This window comes from Protobothrops mucrosquamatus, unplaced genomic scaffold (assembly GCF_001527695.2).
Source record: "Protobothrops mucrosquamatus isolate PMUCROS unplaced genomic scaffold, P.Mucros_1.0 scaffold275, whole genome shotgun sequence".
NCBI classification, from domain to species: Eukaryota; Metazoa; Chordata; class Lepidosauria; order Squamata; family Viperidae; genus Protobothrops; species Protobothrops mucrosquamatus.
In genome coordinates, this window is record NW_015386619.1 from 375498 (window position 1) to 391679 (window position 16182).

General features: G+C 36.1%; 1 protein-coding gene across 1 annotated transcript in view; it reads right to left on the reverse strand.

Moving 5' to 3' along the window:
- PLXNB2 (plexin B2) overlaps window positions 1–16182 on the reverse strand; it is a 140148-nt gene that overhangs the window by 46891 nt on the left and 77075 nt on the right. The window lies entirely within an intron of this gene.

Consider the following 16182-nt stretch of genomic DNA (forward strand, 5'->3'; position numbering starts at 1 on the left):
ACAAACAGTTTTTTAAAAAACTGAAACCTACACATCTCCTGTGTCTGAATGAAAATATCTTGGCCAAAATATCACTGATAAGTTTGCTGCCCTCAGAAAGAAACAATAAGGATAGTTTTCTTCTGGTGATCCTTTGAAATTTTATACTTTTGATATTTTAGGGCCCAACAAAAATATAATAAGGCTCAAATTCCCAGGATTTTACAGGTATATGAAAGTCTTTCCATGACACAGTAGGAGACTGTATAATCATTAAAATTTAGATCACTGGCAGCTCCAGGCAGCAACCGATGTTAACAGGAGCAGGTCACATTAAGTGCATTGCAGTAGCCCAAATGTAAGAAAATTAGGGAAAGCACCACTGACATCAACAGCTTTCCAGTCTGTGAAAGGCTTGCAAGTGAAGTCAAAATAGTGCAACCAGCCAAGGTGTCCCTGGTCACAGCTTCCATCTGTTGAACAGAAGCAATGCATCCAGAGGAACCTCCAAGTTGTAAACCTGCTCCTTCTGAAGAAGTAAGACCTCATCTAGAGTAGAAATTGTTGGCAGATGTGAGTCAGACCAACCCATTACACAACTAGCTTGTCTACCTTGCATGAATTTAATGTGAGTTTATTTTAATCCATCTAGTCCCTCAGGACTTCCGTATTCTGGTTAAAACCTCAGCAACGTCTCTGGTTTAGTCTGAGATGACAGTCTTTAAGTCTCATCAAGATTGTGATAGATGACCTTGCCTAGCAATTTCGTGCAGTTACTGTGAGATAAATGGCCAAAAGAGACATAGATCTTGCCCATGGTTAGAGACTTCATACTATAGAGACCCCTATCTATTTCCAAGAAACAGAAATCACTTTAAAGACTCTGCCAAAGTGGCATTTAAACCTGAGCAAAGGCATTTTATCTTTTATATGGTATATTATAAAAATTAGGCTTTGGATCCCAAATGTTTAGTTAGTGATCTTATATAATTTCACACAGGAATGTTAAAAATTGGTATGATACAAGCCAGTTTTAGCTCTACGAAGAGATGAAACCAAGAACATTCCCAGGAAAACACACCATTTTGTTTCAGGTTTTGCTTTTGTATAGTTATAATTAAAAAGCTCAGTTAGGTAATAGGACATGGTTGACTTTGACTGGTTAAAATGGGTTAAACCTGTTTTAGTACAAGGAAGGGAACTAGACTGGGAAGACAAAAAGCATTCAGAAGAAATCACAAAAACACCTTCAGGTAGTCCTCAACCTAACAGCCATCTGTTTAGTGACTATTCACAGTTATGACAGCACTAAAAAGTGATTTACAACTGTTCCTCACACATATAACCATAGAAGTCACATGATCAGAATTTGGATATTTGGCAAATAGCATGTATTTATAATGGTTGCAACATCCTGGAGACAACAAGATCACCATTTGTGATCTTCCCAGCTGGTTTCCAACAAGCAAAGTCAATGGGAAGCCAGATTTGTTGAATGATGATCTGATTCACTTAGTAAGTACACTGATTCACTTAACAACTGTGGCAAAGGCTGTAAAATCAGGCACAATTCACTTAACATCCACCTTACTTAGCAATGGAAATTCTGGTCCCAATTGTAGTTGTAACTCAAAGGCTATCTGTATTAGGTTGTGTTTTTTTTTTTTTTTTAAAGTCCCAATTATTTAATAGCAAAATACTTTAAGCATTTTCTTCCAAAGTATGCTGGTTTAAAACTGGGAATGTTTCTACTATATTTTGTTTAAAAACCAACATATCAATATGCTAAAATGCACAAAAAAGAGATGACTCCACAAAAAACATAATGTTTAAATTTGGTCTATTATGGGTACCCGTTATCTCTGATTGCTCAATTAATTGTCTCCACTCCCCCATCATGAATCTTCTCTTTTGTAAAGGAATAAACTTTTTACATGATAATAATGTCAATTAAGCTTCAAAACAGGCATACCCACTTATGGACTGCCTCAACTCAGGAACTCTGCAAATGAAAGCTTAGTAATAGATGGTTTAGATGGATTTTTCTTAACAAAACTTAATGGCCTGGGCCTGATTTTACAAGGCATAAAACAAGTTTTGTAGGGCTAGACTTGGTATTTATCAGCAGTTTGAGTATATTCATTATACACAGTGAAACCAAGTGCAACTGCCTATTGCTCTCTTACATAAATAGATATTACAAGTAGCCCTAGCTACAGAAACCTTAATGACTGCACAAAAAGATATTCTTATGAAACATGCCTTGGGAGCTTTATAGCATAGCAATTTATTGCCACATGTTTATTTCCTCTTAATTTAGAACTGAAATTGGCTGTTGAAACCTAGGCCCTTTATTGCAACTCTGCTGTAAAATTGCAGAGCTGAGAACAGGGAAGGATATGTGGGGAGACAAGAAGTGAATGGGGCCAGGACAAAATGGAAATTGATTTTAAATTCACTTAAATTAATTGAGTATTGTCAATGTCACTTCTCTGAATTATTCTGTCATGATAAAAAAAATGCAATAAGGTAGCAATTTTGGGAAGTGCTGGGAAAAGATAGGCAGCTCTGTATTCTTAGCCTGAAAATATTTAACAGTAAAACAAATGGGGGAATGCAGATCCATGTAAAAAGGGAGGTATTTATAGGAGAGGATATGGATTGATGGCTGGGACTTTACAGCCTAGAGGAGTATAGCTGACTCCTACTGATTCACAACAGCTGATGATATGGCTATGGTGGTCTGGTTTTTGTCTAAGGCAGACTTAAAGTAGGTTGGTGTTTGCTGGGAACTATTGTTCACTCTCACACAAAAAGAGGAAGAAATGCCTCACATGATTTTGTATCATCATGAGACTTACAAGAATACAAACACAGATTACATGTGGTTATTTTTCCTTATTCCTGTGAATGTTACTTTTGTAACCACTGTGGGAAACAGCCTCCTAAGAGGAATGTATTTCACGTTTTAGAACAGGGAACTCCAAATTTGGCAATTTTAAAGACTTGTGGACTTCAATTCCTAGAATTCTGGGAGTTGATGTCTATGTGTCTTAAAATTGTCAAGTTTGGAGACTCCTGTTTTAGAATAGAAGCCAATGCAATACAGGGTAAGTTGTGGGTGATTAGTCATTTACTTTGCAGTACTTATATAAAATATTTTAAAATATTAATTTCATGTTATATGATATTCACTCTGACATGAAGCAGTGACATTGTACAAAATATGTATTTCTATGACATGTTTTTGTCATCTACATTTTTTTCTAAGAGCTCCTGGAAGAGAAATGGAGAACATTTTGAGGAGCAAACTGGGTGAGTAGCACTTATCTTCCTTTTTATGAACTCTCAGATTAGAAAGATAGAACTGTTATTATGTCACATTCTCATATTGGATATTTTGTGACTCCATCACTCTGGGGGAAATGGACTATTTCAGCCCTTAAGAGAGGGCTTGGCAGCACAAGGAAACAACAATCAATGATGTAATAGCCGGCCATCAAAACCACAATCAATAACTAAAATGCCACACACAACCAGACACCATATAAATATCACACACAGAAAAGCCCAAAGCACACACTCTGCTAGGAGGAAGTTCCTTCAGGATGCTCCAGCATAACCTTGAAAGCTTGGAAGACTAAATGTTTGGTTCCAGTAACCAACCCAGATTGGATCCTGCAACTATTTTCAGTGTTACACATTAATTAAGGATGTGTAACATCCTTATTGGGACTCATCAGGTACACACAACCACTGTAGTTAGTATAGGTCTAACATGTTTAGAATATCTCTGTACCAATCCTATTGAAATGAATAGAAGCTGTTTGAAGACCGCACTCTCAACCTCTGAGAAAAGGAACATGTGCACATAGTTACATATATTGCATTTAAATAAATACCATGTCGTCATAGAACAGTGTTTCTCAACCTTGACAATTTTAAGGCATGTGGACTTCAACTCCCAAAATTCCACAGCCAGCAATGGTGGCTGTGGAATTCTGGGAGTTGAAGTCCACATGCCTTAAAATTGTCAAGGTTGAGAAACACTGTCATAGAATATGAAGACTGATGGGATATTTTCTGTGGAGCTGAAATCCCTTTGGGGAGGCATTGTTCTGTAAGGAAAACACAGTTTCACTCCTAAGATAGAAAGCTTTGATGAGTAGTCAAGGGTCCTGCATTTATCACAATCCCAATTCCTTCATTTGTGCATAGATACAAGGGAATGGAAATGTGATATTGGCTTGCTTAACAGAACCTATTTCAGAAACCTAGCTTCTAAAGACTACTAAGCCAAGCAGAATATGTGTAATTACTTGCATATAAATACAGAAATCAATTCACGTATCAGCTTAGTCTTTTTGCTTGTTCACCAGCCAAATTAAATAGCATTTATTACATATGTGAATGATGTTTCTACCTGGCTTTATCATGAAAGTATCATCCAGAAGTGGGGTTTAACTCATTAAAAAGAAAAACCCAATGTATAATTGATTTAAAAAGTTTAGATGATGGTTTAAAACCAATGATTAAAAAGAATTAAGGCCAAAAGTATGAGTCAGTGAATTTTAAAAAGTTAAAACAAAAAAAAATTCAGTGTCATCCCTTCAAAAGAATAAAATCTTAAATAACTGAAACATTATTTCTCAAATGGGATACACAATAAAGTAATATAACAGCAGATCAGAAAGTCTCAGCAGCACCTGTTAATTGAAAGTCTGATATTGGAAGTTTAAATGCTCATGGCCAGCTGTAATTGAACACAACTTTCCTACAAAGCACATTTTGTCTACACAAACCCCATGTGAAATAGGTTTTCTGGAGTGACAGTAACTGGTCTCAATTACCCAGCCAGTTTCATGATTGTATTGCGATTTAAAATCAGATCCCTTCAGTCTTTGCTCAACCTTCTATTCAATATATCAAATGCACAGCACAGCAAGGGCTCATTGATTTCAGTGGAGGAAAATGAATGTGTTTATAATTCTACCCCTAAAATCAATTAGAGTTAAAATAATTGACTTTTTCATATCTTGGTTTTGCTCTTTTTTTGTTTCTGTACTTTGTATTTTAGCATGAACATTCAAACTCATGTGCACGGTAACAAAAAACAGATGATAAAGGTCATACACACAAATTTAAATTTTGAAGATGCTCCTTTATAATAAAAAATAGGGCAGGTACTTTCTTGTACTTTTAATATAATCCAGTGTTCAACAAAGCTGCCTCAATACACCTAATGTTTTTTTTAATAGGCCAATAAAGCAAGCCATAAACCTTTTTAGTGCTATAAATTTAATGAAAGGCTCTTTTTAGAATCAAAGTATGCACAGCTGTGAGATTTTGAATTTCTCAATTTTGATTGTGGTAATGCTGAGACAAGTAATATCCCCACTTTATCGAAATATTTCTTTCTCTGAAACAATGGATCTATTCACCTCCTTAAGAGTCAGTTTGGTGTACTGGTTAAGGCACCAGGTTAGAAACCAGGAGACTGTGAGTTCTAGTCCTGTCTTAAGCACAAATCCAGCTCAGTAATCTGTGGCTAATCATAAATCTTAGCTCTAGGAAAAAGACAGTAGCAACCAGTTCCAAAATTCTTGCCAAGAAAACTGCAGGAACTTGTCCAGGCAGTTTCCAGGAGTCAAGACTGACTCAAAATAGAATAATTAAATAAACAGTTCAACACACAATAATGAAATGTACTCTGTATGTTTTACTGACATTCTGTTTTTTTTAAAAATTCTATTTTTATCTTTTTAATTTAAATTGATTGTTTTAATGGCTCTTATGAATTTTCACTGTCTTATTATGTGCCACCCAGAGACATTATGTGAGGTAGGTGAGTATACAAAGTAGATAGGTCTCGAATTACGACTACAATTGACCCCAAAATTTATGTTGCTAAGTGAGACATCTGTTAAATACATTTTGCACCATTTTACGACCTTTCTTGCCACAGTTATTAAGTGAATCACTGCAGTCGTTAAGTTAGTAACACACGGTTGTTAAGTGAATCTGGCTTCCCCATTGACTTTCCTTGTCAGAAAGTTATGACTGCACACGTCATAAATATGAGTCAATTACCAAGCATCTCAATTTTGATCACGTAACCATGGGGATGCTGCAATGTTCGTAAGTGAGAAAAATGGTCATAAGTCACTTTTTTCAGTGCTGTTGTAGCTTTGAAAGTTCACTAAACGAACTATTGTAAGTCGAGGACTACCTGTATACAATATACGAATGGGAAGCTATACAAAATACATAAATAAATGATAACTAAATATTCACTCACTCACTTTCATTCCTCCATTCCCATTTTCTCATGTCACATACAACCAAAACGCATGTAGAGAGAATAGTTTCCTTGCTTTCATGTACTTCAAGAAATTCTGCTACAGCTATCTTCACTGAGCAATATTGCTGAACATATACATTATGGCGTATGCTTTTAGCATAATAGGAACTGGCTTTATTTAAATTAAGGTTTAAATAAAGATTACTTGTATGGATGTGAAAGTTGGACCATAAGAAAGAATTGAGACCTTTGAACTATGGTGCTGGAGAAGACTCCTGTGAGTCCCCTGGACTGCAAGGCGTTCAAACCGGTCAGGTCCTAGAAGAGATCAACCCCGACTGCTCTTTAGAAGGCCAGATCCTGAAGTTGAAACTCAAATACTTTGGCCACCTAATGAGAAGGAAGGACTCACTGGAGAAGGGCCTAATGCTGGTAAAGATTAAGGGCAATAGAAGAAGGGGACAACAGAGAATGAGGTGGCTGGATGGAGTCACCGAAGCAGTAGGCGTGAGCTTAAATGGATTCCAGAAGATGGTAGAGGACAGGAAGACCTGGAGGAACGTTGTCCATGGGGTTGCGATCGGTCGGACACGACTTCGCAATTAACAACAACAAAGATTACTTCCTTGGTATGATTTTAAGCATTTCTTTATAAATTGCATCATGTACAAATTATTTTATTTAATCTAGTTTAAGGATTGCCTGATTCCAACCAACTCTGGGCAGCTCACAAACCAATAAAAACCATAAAACACAATACAAGATAGGATTTGGTTGCTGTATAGAATCCAAATGCCCAACCAGGTGTTCAAGGTATTATGAAATGCTAGCAAGGTGGAACTCTTGTGAGAACAATCAACCAATGGAACAGTTTGCCTTCAGAAGTTGTGGGAGCTTCATCACTGGAAGCTTTCAAGAAGAGACTGGATTGCCATCTGTCAGAAATGGTGTAGGGTCTCCTGCTTGCGCCAAGGGTTGGATTAGATGACCTACAAGGTCCCTTCCAACTCTGTTATTCTATTCTATTCTATTCTATTCTATTCTATTCTATTCTATTCTATTCTATTCTATTCTATTCTATTCTAAATATCCTTTCAAGGGGTATATTCCAGAGGGCAGGCTCTGCAATAGAAAAGGGCTATTTTCTGGGTCCCAATAGATGGCACTGTTTAATTAAAGGAATTCAGAGTACTCCAACTCTGCTTGGCATGTACTCAGCAGGCAGAAACTGTAGGATAGGTTGTAACTTATCAGGAATCTGATCACTGCTAAAAATCAAGGAAGGTTACTGATCTCTCTCTTAATTATAATATAAAAGAATATATGATGCAGTCACTTAAACAACTTTGATTGTTCTCTTCCCAAATATTTATGTAGAAATATGATGTTATTTCAGGTGCAGTTGTAATTAATTTTCTAAGAGTCACCAAAACATTTGAAATGCAATTCACATTGCATTCACAATGCTGCTTTAGGAAATCTTTTTTTTGTTTTCTTTTGTTTACTTACTGAAGAACAGTAAGTATACTTATAATGAGGTTTCACAGATTAATTTAGGAGAGGATGTAACTTTGCACTAATGCAGTCTAGTTCTGTGATGGGGAGGGGGAAAAGTGAGAGAGAGATAGGAAATCTCTATAAATAATGCATGTAGTAACTAGTAAATTAATAATTATTTTGACTGGAAACTGGGATTTATTCCATTCTTTCAAACATAATAACTGAGAAAGATTTTTCTATAAACAACTCTTCATAATTTTAAGTCTTAGAGCTTACCAAATACTGGATTTTTATTTGTAGACATGCATGCCCTAGAAGGTCATAAAATATAAAATCTGAACACATGAAGCAATTTTTTTTAATTGACTATGAAGGTATCATCATCATCACATTGTATCACAGATTAAGCTTGGAGATCAAATATAAAATTCAAGGTTCTCCTCTCTACCATATATCGGCCCCAGTAAGAAATTAAGATGAACTCAATCTACACCTTATAGAAGCATGGGAGAAAAAGTACCACCCTGCTCATCTGGAGTTATTCCAAGTGAGTAACTGTTTCTTTTTATCGAAAAAAATGAAGAAAAGTCAAGCTTAACTTCATAAACCTATCAGGTAATTCTGTTATTTTGAAGTGGCATTACAGAATAGCCATGTGTTTTTCTACACAGTTAAATAAAGAGAACTGACTCATCCTCCTCCATTGCCACCTCTTCCAAGTAATGTAGATATGATCCTATACCAATCCCATTATCACAACACTGACATTATAGGCTATAGTTTCTATAACTTAAATGAACAATTGTGTTGCTTTGTCTTATGCTAGGACAAAACCACAATGTCCTAAAACTATATTCCTAGTAAATCAAATGTATCTACAATGCATGCTAAACATCTATCACTAAGAGGAAACTCAAAACAAGAAAGGAACAAGTTCCTCAGAATGTAACTTATGTGGGTGAAGCTTTATATCCTTATTCCAAGTAAGATTGAGTTTCATTTCCTTGCATGCTGAAAGGCTAGCAGGTGAATATATGCTATTAATTTCTTTGGGCAAAGTGTACAGGAACACTTCCAGACATACACATCTCTTAATAGGAGGTTCACTAGACTGAGACTCAATTAGAATGCTTCTTAGAGCCTCAGTCCTCTATTTGGAAGGACTAGTGTTGAAAATCAAAGTTTCAAATATGGCGTTGAAAAATAAATAGAGGAAATGTCTTGTCTTTGTATGTACTTGTGTTATCAGAACCTAAGGGCATCACCATAGGGCAAAAAAGTGGTGGTTGGGATAAAGGGACTCTTTAAATGGCAGGGGGATAAGTCATAATCCTCCTGCCATTTCTCTTAGATTCCCCATTGCTGCCCAAGAATAAGTCACTATTCTTAATTATAAAATATACCCTGCCCTTAGTGTCTATGCTTTTTTCACCCTGCCCTGTTGCTGCTATCTAAACATCAGCTTAGTCCTTTTCTAGAAGATTCTTTTCTAGTCTTCTCATATATCTATCTCACATCCTTCACCCCTCCTTCATTCCTCCTCAAGCCTCTTTTTATCACAAATTGTCCCCCAAAACAATTGTCCCCCAAATTGATTTATCAATCAATTGTCCCCCAAAACAATTGTCCCCCTCCCTTCCTCCTTTTCTCTTTATTTCCTAATATCAAGGAATCTAGAGCAGGACTGGGCAACTATGGCCCCTTTATGACCTGTGGACTTCAACTCTCAGAATTCCTGAACTGGAATTTTGGATATTGAAGTCCACAGTTGCCCACCCCTGACCTAGAGAAATGGATTACCCTTGAATTTCCATATGAAGTTCCATTCTGAACTATATTTTTCAAAGATCCTGGAGCACTGGGGAACTACCAGAGGACTGGAAAAGAGCTGATGTAGTTCCCATCTTCAAAAAAGGGAAAAAATGGATCCAGGAAATTACAGACCTATTAGCCTGACCTCAATAACTGGGAAAGTCTGGAAAAGATAATCACACAATGAATCAGCAAACACCTAGAGGCAAACAAAGTCATTACCAAAAGCCAACATTGTCAAAAACAGATCATGCCAGACAAATCTTATTGCATTCTTTGACCAAGTGACAAAATTAGTGGACCAGAGGAATGCTGTGGATATAATTTATTTGGACTTCAGTAAGGCATTTGAAAAAGTAGATCACAACCTACTACTTGATAAGATAGAAAAATGCGGGTTAGACAGCATCACCACCAAATGGATCCGTAGCTGGCTGACCGGCCGTACTCAGCGTATGGTCCTCAATGGAACTGCATCTACATGGAGGGAAGTGTGTAGTGGGGTGCCCCAGGGCTCTGTTCTAGGCCCAGTGCTCTTCAACATCTTCATCAATGATTTGGAAAAGGGGATAGATGGGGAACTCATCAAATTTGCAGACGACACCAAGCTGGCAAGAATAGCCAACATTCCAGAAGACAGGCTTAGGATACAGGAGGACCTGGACAGACTTGAACACTGGGCGCTATCTAACAAAATGAAATTCAATGGTGAAAAAAGTAAGGTTCTACATTTAGGCAAGAAAAAACAGATGTATAGGTATAGTATAGGGGGTATCTTGCTCAATAGTAGTAACTGTGAGAGGGATCTCGGAGTCCTAGTGGACAATCATTTAAATATGAGCCAGCAGTGTGCTGCAGCTGCCAAAAAAGCCAACACAGTACTAGGCTGCATTAATAGAGGGATAGAATCAAGATCACGTGAAGTATTAATACCACTCTACAATGCCTTGGTAAGGCCACACTTGTAATACTGCATCCCGTTTTGGTCACCACGATGTAAAAAAGATGTTGAGACTCTAGAAAGAGTACAGAGAAGAGCAACAAAGATGATTAGGGGACTGGAGGTTAAAACATATAAGGAAAGGTTGATGGAATTGGGTATGTCTAGTTTAATGAAGAGAATGACGAGGGGGGACATGATAGCAGTGTTCCAATATCTCAGGGGCTGCCACAAAAAGAGGGAGTCAAGCTATTCTCCAAAGCACCTGAAGGCAGGACAAGAAGCAATGGATGGAAACTAATCAAGGAGAGAAGCAACCTAGAACTAAGGAGAAACTTCCTGACAGTTATAACAATTAACCAGTGGAACAATCTGCTTCCAGAAGCAGTGAATGCTCCAACACTGGAAGTTTTTAAGAAGAAACTGGACAGCCATTTGTCCAAAATGGTATAGGGTTACCTGCCTGAGCAGAGAGTTGGACTTGATGACCTCCAAGGTCCCTTCCAACTTTATTATTATTATTATTATTATTATTATTATTATTATTATTATTATTATTATTATTATTATTATTATTATTATTATTATTATTATGTATAGTGACATGGCACAGCAGAAGTCAAAGATACTATAATGGTTTACTTTGAAATGCTTCAGACTACAATTAAAATGGAAAATAAATAGGCAACATAGATAATTTGAAGAAATGAAGCAAACTAGATTAGTAAGATTGGTGACCATGATTGCTGAGAATTATTGAAATAATGAAATCATAAAATTTTAAATATTATTAACTGCTTTTTCAAAAATGGGAAATGTTTTACTGCTTTCCCTCCAAAATTCAAACAATAGGGTCCTCCACCTATTGTTTCTAAATTAGAGTTCTTTTTTGTATTTTCTTTAAAAAGACAGTATTTTAGGAAACAATTTTGTTCTAGAAGCAAAAAAAAAAAAAAGGCTATTTAGGATCAAAGCTGATCTCTAAATAAAAAAGAATAAATCTTCTGGAGGATAAATTACCCACAAACAGCAGCCACAGGCTATTTCAGGGACAAAAGCTATTAAAACAATATAACCAGACTAGCTTCCTTGATTTGAACATCAACTGCTATTCAAAACTGAGGTGGTGTACAAATTTCAGAAATAAAATGCAATACAAAAAAGTCAAAGTTCATGCCATAGATCTGGAAATGTCTGTTCATTGTAATTCTACAAGGATCCTACCAAGCCAATCATTTCAGTCCTTTTCTAATAAAATAAAATAAAATAAAATAAAATAAAATAAAATGGGATATTGTGGAATTCTTCATTGGCTATATCCTATTACACTGCTGTCCAAAATGCTATAGGGTCTTGGCTTAGAGTCTTGGCTTTGATCAAAGAGACATGATTTTAAATCCATATAAAATGCATTAGCAGATCTTAGGCTCAGAATATTTCATTCTGATCTGCCTCAACTAAATTTTATGAAAATGAAAAGCAAAAGCAAAAATAGACTCATTGATGTCAATCACAGGTGCTTGGAAGAAAGCACAAGGTGGTTAATGCAACTATATTAGAATTTTTGTAACTGTAGTTTTATACACAACCCTGTAATGATGAGTTTTAAAATGAAACCATAAAAGTGCTCATGAGAACTCAGATGTCACAATAAAGGACCCAAGTGCAACCTATTGTTGCTATAGAGAATGGCAACACAACTATACTTTTTTTTTCTAATTTTGGCTTAATAGTCTATATTTATTAGACTTCCTTCTTCTTGTGACTAATATTTCCTCTCTGTGGTTTTCCTATAGAAAAGCTGAATTTGCACAAGCAGAAAAAGAATCATTCCACAGAATAAGCTAACTTTGATTTTCTATAACATATATTTCTTGAATTTTATTTTACACTTTTAAAAAAAGATAATTCTGTATCTGTTAATAATAGGAGTCAATGTCAATGTATACTTCATCAAAGACGCACAACAGCATCAAATAACTTTGTATCTCCCTTGACTCTTGAAATGGTGGTGGTGGGGAGGAGGAGGAGGAGGAGGAGGAAGAGGAAGAGGAGGAGAATCCATATTTAAGAGGTCCACTCAGCAAGAATCTACAAGCAACTGGTTCCTTCTAGATATTTTCAATTACACCTTCTATTACTTCTGATTATATTAGCTGAAGCTAATGGAACTGAAACCTAAAATGCTGGGTGGGCACTAGATTGCTTATCCCTGTATTATAGGAATCTACCCTATTCATCTCAAAGCAATTTCAAACTATCTTTTGAAATGAAGGCACTATGGTTCCATGTTAAGATTCTTGTCTGCTGGTCTCCCTTTCAGATTTCCTAAGCCCCAGATACAACTGTATCTCACCAGAATTTCTTATTAAGCTTTCTGACACATGGGCACCTCTTCTTTCTTCTTAATTTACTTCCAAAACAGAAAATATTCCCAAGGACTAGAAGAAGATGATTGCTATGCTTATTCACAAGACAGTAAGGGGATTCATCTAATCTATTAGCCTTTTGAGTATAATAGGAAAATTTTATGTTAGATATCTGAACCAGAATTGGCACAAATGGCTGCATGAAGGATTTCAAATGGGGAACTTGCTGCTAGATAATATGTTTGTGTTGTACCACCTGAAAGTGAAATACTGTACATCTAGACAATTCAGTCTCCTTTATATAGATCTTAGATCAACATTTATTTATTCATGAGCTACCTGATCTCACAATTATTCCGGCTGGCTTACATTAAAAATAAGAAGAAAAAGAAAACAAAATCCCAAGTGTCTGGACAAACATAGTCCCTCTAACAAAATGCCCCCCCCTAACACCCTGACCCAACAATTGGAAGAGCAGCCAAGTTTTTAAAGACTTACAGAACACCATCAGAGGAGGAGCTGCACAGATCCCGTGTAGGGTGGGGGGGAATATGCATTTTGAATTCTATTATGGGTAAAACTACAAAATACTAATATTGATATACATCTGATATTTTTAATTCAAAAGTTGTATATAAATATTTAATAGATGAAAATGCAAATGATCTTCAAAATCCAGTAATGAAAGTCAAAGCACAGCACAAAAACAGTATTAAGATTAAATGTAACGAACTATAAAAAGTACTGCAACTTAGAATTGATAATGAAAATGCGGAAGTGGTATATTTTAGGAACAACTATCAACATTAAAGGGAATGGTAGTCAAGAAATATGCCATAAACTAGCACGTAGTAGAGTAACCATGAAGGGCTTGGACAAGATGTGTCTAAATCCACCCTCTTTGTTTATAAATGCTTCTTGTCTATTTCCCTCAAGGTCATCTCCCTGGTTCTCTACAGGAACCCTAATCTGCAAAGAGTTAGATTCAGAGTTCCCCATATCCATTACAGCTTTCCTTGCTCCATTCTCAAATACTTTTTTAACATTTCACACATGAGACTCTTTGTCTTGGCCCCAACTGGCAAATCAGAGCAGTTATAGCAGTATCCCCTATGAAAATTCCACCTGTATATGTTAGAAGTCGAATTGCTTTTACAAATACTTGTAGAACGCCCTCTTTATAATAAATGAAGGGCAGAATCGTAACACCAATTGTAAAAAAATCTTAATTGCTCCTCTGAGCAGGAGATTGTCATTTTTCTCCTTGGCAATCAAACTTCAACTATTTCCAATAAGGTTGCTAAATTTTTAATAATTGCTATGTCTTGCATAAATAATCTGGTACTTTCCCTACTCTGTTAATTGCTTCAGGTTTTTCTGTACAAGTTTTATTTTATTTTTTTAATGTTACATTGTTGTAATATATTTGGTATCTTGTAATATCATCCTCTTTTAAATGCATGTCAAAAAAACAAACAAACAAAAAATGGTACGCCAGGGACATTACAATATTCAAAACTCCATTTTCTACCACTGCTAGATGCAGAACACCTACACTCTTTTTGCATTAACAGAGCAGAAATCTCCAATACTTTGTTTGGACTCAGAAGAGCATTAAAAACTATTATGCAGCTATGATTTCTGTAGGTCCAACAATGAAGGCATGACTATTATCCCAGTCCTTGGGATAAATTGATAGTTAGCTTTTTGTTCTCTCTCTCTTTATATATCTTGGAAGGAGAGTCTATTCTATAGGATCCAGGAAAGTCACTACAAAATATATCAGAGAAGCATCGAAATCTTTGATGGCAATCAGGACTTTTTTTTTTAACCCGGGGAAGGGAATTTGTATCTTCGGATTTTAAACCTTTTGAGGCCCAAATCTTGATTCAAGATTTTTATTTCGGGGGGCGATTATGCTGTTCTTTAACAAAAGTCTCTTACAGGTCTTTCAAACTAAATTCTCAGGTCCACCCTCTCTGCTTCGAAATGCTTGAGGTAGCATAGAGTAAGGAAGATGTCCTTAATGGAGATATGCAAGCTCTGTTGCCAAGAGAATAAGGGTAAAACATATTTAAAGTCCAAAATGGCCAAATAACATTCAAAAGCATCTCAGACACTTCTCTAATTCACTGAACTACAAGAAGAAAGAAGAAGTACACTACAATCAGACTTGAAAGATGCTGTTATTATAGCCAATCTCAATAAAAGTAGTTTTGGTTTACTGTAGAGTTGATTTCATGGTCTGGCCAACCTAGTGGAGCTGACAAGCAGGGATGTCTGCAATTGAATATAGAGCTTGGAGCATAGTACTGCTATATTGGCTGAAACTATTTTTTTCTTCATTACCACTGGCTCTAGTAGCTCTAGCACAGGGATGTCAAACTGCCGACCCGCAGGCCGGATGTGTCATGCGGAAGCCGCGCCCACCCCATTGCCGGCAATGGCAAAACAGTCATGATACGTTGTCCGACATCACATGACGTCACGAGTTTGACATGTCTGCTATAGCAGATGATAATTCCACTATGGGCTACATCAGCAGAAAACAAAATATTTATATTATATTAATTAAAGATAATTTTATGTCTTTTTGCAGCTCTGATCAGTCTAAAGTATTATTGATCAACAAATGGAGAACATAGAATATCAATCTGAAATTGGATTCTTAACAGAGAGTTTTAAAATACTCATTACTAGGAATACATTAAAGTTATTGGTTCAGGAACGAATCATGAACTATTTACTAAAATTTATCCCTGTTTCTGAGCTGAATCTTTTCTTAGGGGTAGATCAAAATTTCAGTTGTGCAACAGAGCTACATTGCTTGAATTACTGCAAACAGAATCAATAATTCTCCTTGGCCCTCTCAACCACCAATGACTGCTATTCCTTCTCTGGCAAAACACATTTCATCTTAAAGAAGAAAAGTAGGCAAGAGGACATCTGCAATTTAGATTGAATGTTTATCAGTAGGCCCACCTGATGGTAAAAAATATACATATTACACTTTTTTTAATACAGCCATAGAATTAGATTATTACCCCACAATTTTATGAAGGAAAATTATGTTCTCGGCATTATCTGAAAAATTACAGGGCTCTCATTTTCATTACAGTTCTATTTTAGCTCCAAATTGGTAGGTTTCCTAACATGACAATACTTTGGTTTTACATAAAGTGGAATTGCAGCAAAATAATACCTTGCATTTCTACACTAGTTCTAGAAGAGTCTTTTCAAGAAAATATTCCAGATGCACAAGGGACTACTATGCTTTATGG